A 6,829-nucleotide genomic window follows, 5' to 3' on the forward strand; every position below is an offset into this window, starting at 1 on the left:
TGGATGGTGCCTTGAGGTTTATCTTAAATTTTTCTATTTAGGATAAATCTTAAGGAGCCTGAAGGGGAAGCTAAGTACCCTTTCGCGGCGTTGGTGCCATCAACGTGTCGCGGACGGCGGCGTTTCGTTACCGCGTTTTCGCGTTGTAGTATTCTCGCGTCGTCGCGTTTTCGCGCTTCCGCGTTGGACTTTTCGTATAAAAATCCCAATTTCATTATTGTCACGAGTCTCTACTTCCGATGCCAACTAACTAGGATTTCGAGTTTGCACACGTTTCTATGCAACATATACACTCGTGCTTCGTGCTTCGTCAAGTGATTCGGCCAGAATTAGTTAGAACTCGATCGATTGCTCGGAATGGTCATTAATGGGTCCCTTCTCTTTGCTCGTCTACAGCCACACGCACTGCGTGTGTTAACCCTGTCGAGACTCCGTCGAGTGGATTCTCCTAGGCACGATTTTCGCTCGGTAAAAGAGGTTGCCTCCCCATTTTCTAAATTGCTGAATGTTAGCATTTAAAAAATGTGGGTATCCTCTTCTTTTGCCGTCTACCACCCTGGTGTAGCATATAGCAACCGCGGGAGACATAATATGTCCGGGCGGAGCACCTGAAATCGTGCTTAGCGGGTCCAGGTTCGATACGAGATACAAGATAGGATAATTATGCGCGAAAAAGAATTAGTGAACTTCATTTTCCTCTATTTCCATCAATCGTTTCGTCTTCTTTCCGGTTCGGGCTTAGTCTTTGCTCGTTGTATCGTTGCATTCCCGACCTGTTGATTCTCGTGAAATGAAATGAGATTTTCGCTCGTACCGAAACCGGGAGTGTCGTACAAAGTATATATATACATATATTAAATATATATATCGCGCGACCAAATTTTTAATCGTACCGAATTAGTGCGGGAATGCCGTTTAATATCGCGCGTAAAATAGCGGAAATAGCGATATAAAAATATCGCTCGTGAGTGCGGGAGTGCCGTTAAAAGTATCGTGCGTCAACAGCATGAGAGGAGGAGGAGGCCTGGGAGAGGTATCTTGCATCAGCGGAGCAACCTGATGGTGAATATTTATTATTTTTATATCAATTGGTATAAATTGTACGCATAATAATTCGGTCTTATTATTTAAATGAATTAAAGAGAAAATTAGAGAAAAAGATTTCTATAAAAGTCATATAAAACTTTCTATTTAAAAAGCAGTTTCAAAAATTTATAAAATTTTTCCACACGTGTTTATCTCTGCTTATTATTTTACATATCGGATATAAAATTCCGAACGATAAATATTTTTTGAAATATTGATTGCATTTTGTGAACATTATTATAAATGAATTTTATATTTGTATGTTACAGACAACGTAGCTTCGATAACTCTGCTGTTGCGCATCAGTGCCGGTGAGTGAGAAAAACTTTTATTTAACTTTAAGATAACGAATTCGTAGAGATTGTAGATGTAGATGTAGATGTAGATGTAGATGTAGATTATAGATTGTAGATTGTACATTGTAGATTGCAGATTGTAGTAAATCCGTTGCCTTAAAATGCATGAGCTAGGATAGATTAAATTAAATAACTTTTAATAAATTCTTTCGAAATGCTTTGCATCTATTGCGAAAATATATTGAAGTATTAATTAAAAAAAGAGAATCAAGGAAAGAAAATTTTTTTATAAAGATTTTTGTCTAATTTATTAAATAAAGAGCACGCATTAATAATTTTATCAATTTTACCAATTTTTGGTGCTGCTGTATTTTTATAACGTGCACTTATTTTATTCTAATTCCTTATAGCTCATCCATCGTAGAATTTGTTTGTAGATATTGTTTTTAAACTTTATACTTTAACTTAATATAAAGCCAAATGATGAATTAATTAAATTATTTGTAATATGATAAAAGTTATACACACACATGAATTTTATATTTTATTAAAAAATATAATATACAGAAATTTGTAGTAATTTGGCTTTATTTGAGTTAAAATAAAATTATATTCAAATATTTAACGAACGATCGTAAAATCGAGCGATCGTTACGATGAGCGTGAAATATTTACGCTTATTTACCGGTAATTAATCGGCAAAAGAAGGAGTGTTTATCTCCTTTTTCGATCTCTGATTAGAGATCGAGCGAGAAAGTGGCCAGGATCAACGAAAAGTAAGTTCAACTGGCCTGAAGAAAAGCTTTACGTACAATAATACCTAATGTCGGACATTTATTCACGCGGTTAGGGCACGCGGTTAGAGAATGTAATTAGGGCACGTAATTAAAATATTCGTGATAAGAGATAGGCTTTCCTCGAATAATTTCATTTAATCGAGAAATAGGATTGTTAGGGCTACTAGGTGATCATTAAGATTTTTTAATTTTCCTTTGAAGAAGTAGAGGATTGTTAGGGCTATTATGTGATTAATTTAGGTGATTAATATATTATGTATCTTTTAAAAAATCAGGAAATGTAGGTTTAAATAATATTAGGGAAAAGAGATTAATAAATATTTCAATAATTATATTATTAATATTAAGAATTTTTAAGGGGTCAATATTTTTTGATTGTTTTTTTCTTTATAGGTATTTTATTTATATAAGGATGAAAATTAAGTTGTTGATACTCAATAATTTTTATAGTAATACAAATTATTTTGCGAAATTTTATGTACTTATGTAATACGAAATTTATGTACTTTTATGTAATACGAAATTTTATGTATGTTAGAGCCCAACACTACCCTGGCGGGACCGCTAAATAGGTTTTCGAGATATTTGGCTGGCACGGGTGGTCTGATACATCCTGTATATATTTATATACATATACATAAGGCCGATTTTACAAAAAAGCCTGTAACAATTTAACATATAGCGCGTTCCGTACAATGCTCTGTACGCGATTGCTCTCTTTCTCGAATCGTTGGAACCATCGGAATCTCACCCGGTAGTCGATCAAAACGGTCGCTGTAATAACGCCAGCCCATCAACTGTCAATTTACGACGCCGTCCTTCGTCAGTGCCATCTCGCAGCCGCGCGAGTAATTAGTTCCGCGCGTTAGCGCCATCTCGTGATGACGCGGATAATCAGCTCGCATTCGGCGGGTCGGCCACGTACAGTGATGCCAACGGGACACCGCGGGGTCAATTGTAGAACGTACGCGGTGCCGCGTAAATGCCGTCGTAAACAAGCGACTCGCGCTTCATACCCCAAATTGAACGCGGACTCGGGCCTCGTCGGTGCGCGATCGTTTCACGCGGCTCCCCCTTCCGAGTACACCGGAAGCGAGTTGCAAGCGCGTCGGGGTATCCGCGACGCCGCGCTATTCCCGCGGTCGCCCTTGTCCGTGTCAGTGCGCGAGTTGGCAAGCATTGGCCTGCCCGCGAGTACAGTAGGGCTGCCATTTTCCGTGTGTTGTACGGTGATAAAGAGAGATAGAGAGAGGTAGAGAGTGAGTGAGTAGAAGAGGAAGGGAGAGAGAGGAAGTCGATGTGGAAGAGTGAACGTGCGGGCGGGTGAGGGAGCGCGCGGGGAGAGGGATACGAAGAGGAAGATTCGCAGAATCTCGCGGTGCGAGAGAGATAGGCAGACGGACGGACAGCTTGTGCTTTATGCGGCAGGGAAAGGGCAGGACTCCTTCCTCGAAAAAGGGAGAGACAGAGAAAGACAGCGCCGATCTGTCATCGCTCGTCGATAGATATCCCCGAGGAGTCTCGACAACGTCGCTTACAGCTGCGTCTACGCCCGCTCGCAGGTGAAGGAGCGCAAGGAGGAGGAGGAGCAGGAAGAAAAGGGGGGGCAGGAGGAGGAGACGCGGGGATACGCATTCGAAACTGGACCGACGATCAAGGTTAGTGTATCGCACGTCGATCTCTCTCGGCGACCGAATTCTTCTCTCTTTTTCTCTCGCTGTCAAAACCGTCTCGAGTCGCGCGAAACGCGAGCGCGCGGAATTCGAGTCGTGTGCGCATGCGCGCGCGCGCGCGAGATTGCCCCGGACGCGTCTCGCGAATTTTCTCTCGCGACTGCCAATAAAACGGGTATACGCGTGTGCATTTCGAATTTTTTGTGTGCATCGTGCTGTCGTTAACTTGCTCGAAATAGAGGGTCGCGTTTAATCGTCTTGACGTAATTCTATCTCTCCCGAGGTTTATCTCCTTTTGACAGTTGATTCTCAAAAGATCGGTGAGTATTAAATGCACTTGACTTGCGAGATGTATTAATCTTGTTAAACGACGATAGATCTCGATTTAAAAATTGGTCTTATTTCTATAAATATATATAAATATATAAATAATATATATAAATATATATCGAGTCTTTTGTGTAGATTTTTTATTATAATAAAATATTGTATAATATATAATATTGTATAATATAATATTTATATAATATTTATATAATATTTTATAAACTCATTGACTAATTGCGTCGACTTTGTAAAATATTTCGAGAGTTAATTAAAGTAATATATACATCTAGTTTATATAAGAGAGAAAGAGATAGAGAGCGAGTGAGAGAGAGAAAGAGAGAGAGAGAGAGAGAGAGAGAAGATAATTTCTGTAATTTTTGTATAAAGTAAAAATAAATTAATTTTTCTCTCTCTCGGTCTTAATTACAATGGATTTATGTATGACGCGAATAAATAATGGATCTTAATTTTGTATATTGTAATTATGTTTTTTTCTCCTTCTCTTTTATCGCGTTTCATACGATAATTGGCGTACAAACACTATGCATATTTATACGCCTTTCTCTTTCTCTATCTCTCTCTCTCTCTCTCTCTCTCTCTCTCTCTCTCTCTCTCTCTCTGTCTCTTTCATGATGTAACTCGTGCGAGGATTTCGGGAAATTACTGAAACCCAGATTGTCCGAAAGGGCATAATAAAATTTCTCACGAATCATAACGTATACCCTCGTATCATGAAGGATGTTTGCTTTACGATTGTATACATAAAATGACCTACTTGCTACTGTTCATCCTCAATCTATCTAATCGCGCAAGATGCACATAAAAGAGATCTCATTCTCAGTAATCTCGATCGATACGGACACACATGTGATATCTGGACATGGACAGATGTACATACATACGAGTTTGAAAATACACCACGATTTAAACGTCCAGAATCGGCAAATCACACATATGTTACATATACCTTATGAGCCGGATGTATCTTTCGATTAAGCGTATTTTTCACGATGACGACATTTTTATGGTTTTCATTATGGTTATTATCATCGCTCTCGTCCTCCTCTTTGCACATTAAAAACGCAAATTGATAAGGACGTATTACTTAATGATAGTATTAAAGTAGAATATACGGTAATTAATTTTTTTAAACGATTTTCATGATATATCATTGCATAGATTATTCGCGATAATCTTTTATAAATATGTTAATTACATGACGTTCTCTTCGACAAAACACACGCGTTATTTTGGCGACTGATATCTCGAATTCGATTAGATTAAAGATCTTTGTTCATTAAAGCGATTCGTAATAATTCTGAAAAATAAACTCGGAATAAATAATAAGCTGTCGCAAATTTTCTCTCTTTTTATCTAATTTTAATTAATCTCTTTTTAGCGGAAATTAATCGAGGGAAATGAACCTCGCCGTTCTCTATACGCGTATTGATTTCGCGAATTCCCGGCAGCCCCGCGCGAGCGAACGCTCGGATGTTTTTCTTCGATCAGCTGATTGTCAGCGCCGCGCGCATCGCATTCCTTCCGCCGATTTATTAAACCAGCGCCGAGCGTTCGCGTACTATTTGCCAGAGTCGACGTTAAAGAAACTTTTTGCGACTTCTCCTTCTTACATTCGCGAAGGAGAAACTTGTTCGCAAATTAACGAGATTGTTTATGACGGATAACGACTAGGCGCCAGAACCGTGACAATCGCGAGAAGAAAATCCTCGCGCGACATTTATTGTATTATAATTGACCAATTAAAAGCGTCACTTTCGATTCGGGCAGGAAATCAGATGTAGAATAATAGTTAAATTTTTATAAATCTCCTTTAATATGTATAATATGTTTAACTGAATTTTGTTATATTTTAATTTTTCTTTTAATTTCTTCAAATTTAACATTTTATTGCAAATTATAAATTTTTGTAAATTTAATATTTTTTATTATAAATTATCAAATTTCTAATGTAAATTTAAATATTTATTAAATTATAAACTTCTTAAGTGTGTCAGATTATATTAATTTTTATTAATATTAGAAAATTTTTTTTAATATTAGAAAATTCTTATATTCATAAATTTATTTACAATATATACATTTCATACATTAATTTATACAATTTATTATTTTTTTGTACATAATATTTTTAAATTTATTTTATAAACAAATTATACTCAAGAAATTATAACGGAATTTTTCACTTTTTATTTATTTGAAATAATTGAACAATTAATGAAAATAATTATTCGTTCCGAATTAGGATTAAGCAATTTTTTATTAATATTGATCAAATTCATAATTCAATAATCACATCAATCATACATTTATTATAATTTATTTTATAATTGCACACAAATATAACTTTTTATAAAAGTTGTATTTGAAAATTTTCTTATTCCAGTAATATAGGATTTTCTGATATATAAAATAAGTAGAATTACATCTGATTCTGCATGCTTTCTTTTCTATAATTTTCAAGCTTTTTTTTTTTAGATTAAAAGTGCTCGTTATCAGATTTTTCTTACTCGCGCATATATTGATGACGCTTACATTTTGCGGGAAATTTTCTGATGAGGAAAGCAGTTCTCTGAAATAAGAAAATATTGAGATTGATTCTATACTATTTCTATATTTGAGAGTTCCAGCT

At 36.2% G+C, this 6,829-nt stretch overlaps 1 long non-coding RNA gene across 1 annotated transcript; it reads right to left on the minus strand.

The window, feature by feature from the left end:
• Positions 1–808: 808 nt before the first annotated feature.
• On the minus strand, positions 809–5,423 carry LOC145976656 (uncharacterized). The gene is made up of 3 exons (XR_014440288.1): positions 5,147–5,423; positions 4,955–5,053; positions 809–1,552 (listed from the first exon to the last, which is right to left on the minus strand). It is a non-coding gene; the product is annotated as an uncharacterized LOC145976656 (long non-coding RNA).
• Between the last annotated feature and the right edge of the window lie 1,406 nt (positions 5,424–6,829).

The sequence above is a fragment of the Camponotus vicinus genome, unplaced genomic scaffold, assembly GCF_025532165.1.
Source record: "Camponotus vicinus isolate PSW18456_S1 unplaced genomic scaffold, iyCamVici1.0 SCAF_1, whole genome shotgun sequence".
NCBI lineage: Eukaryota > Metazoa > Arthropoda > Insecta > Hymenoptera > Formicidae > Camponotus > Camponotus vicinus.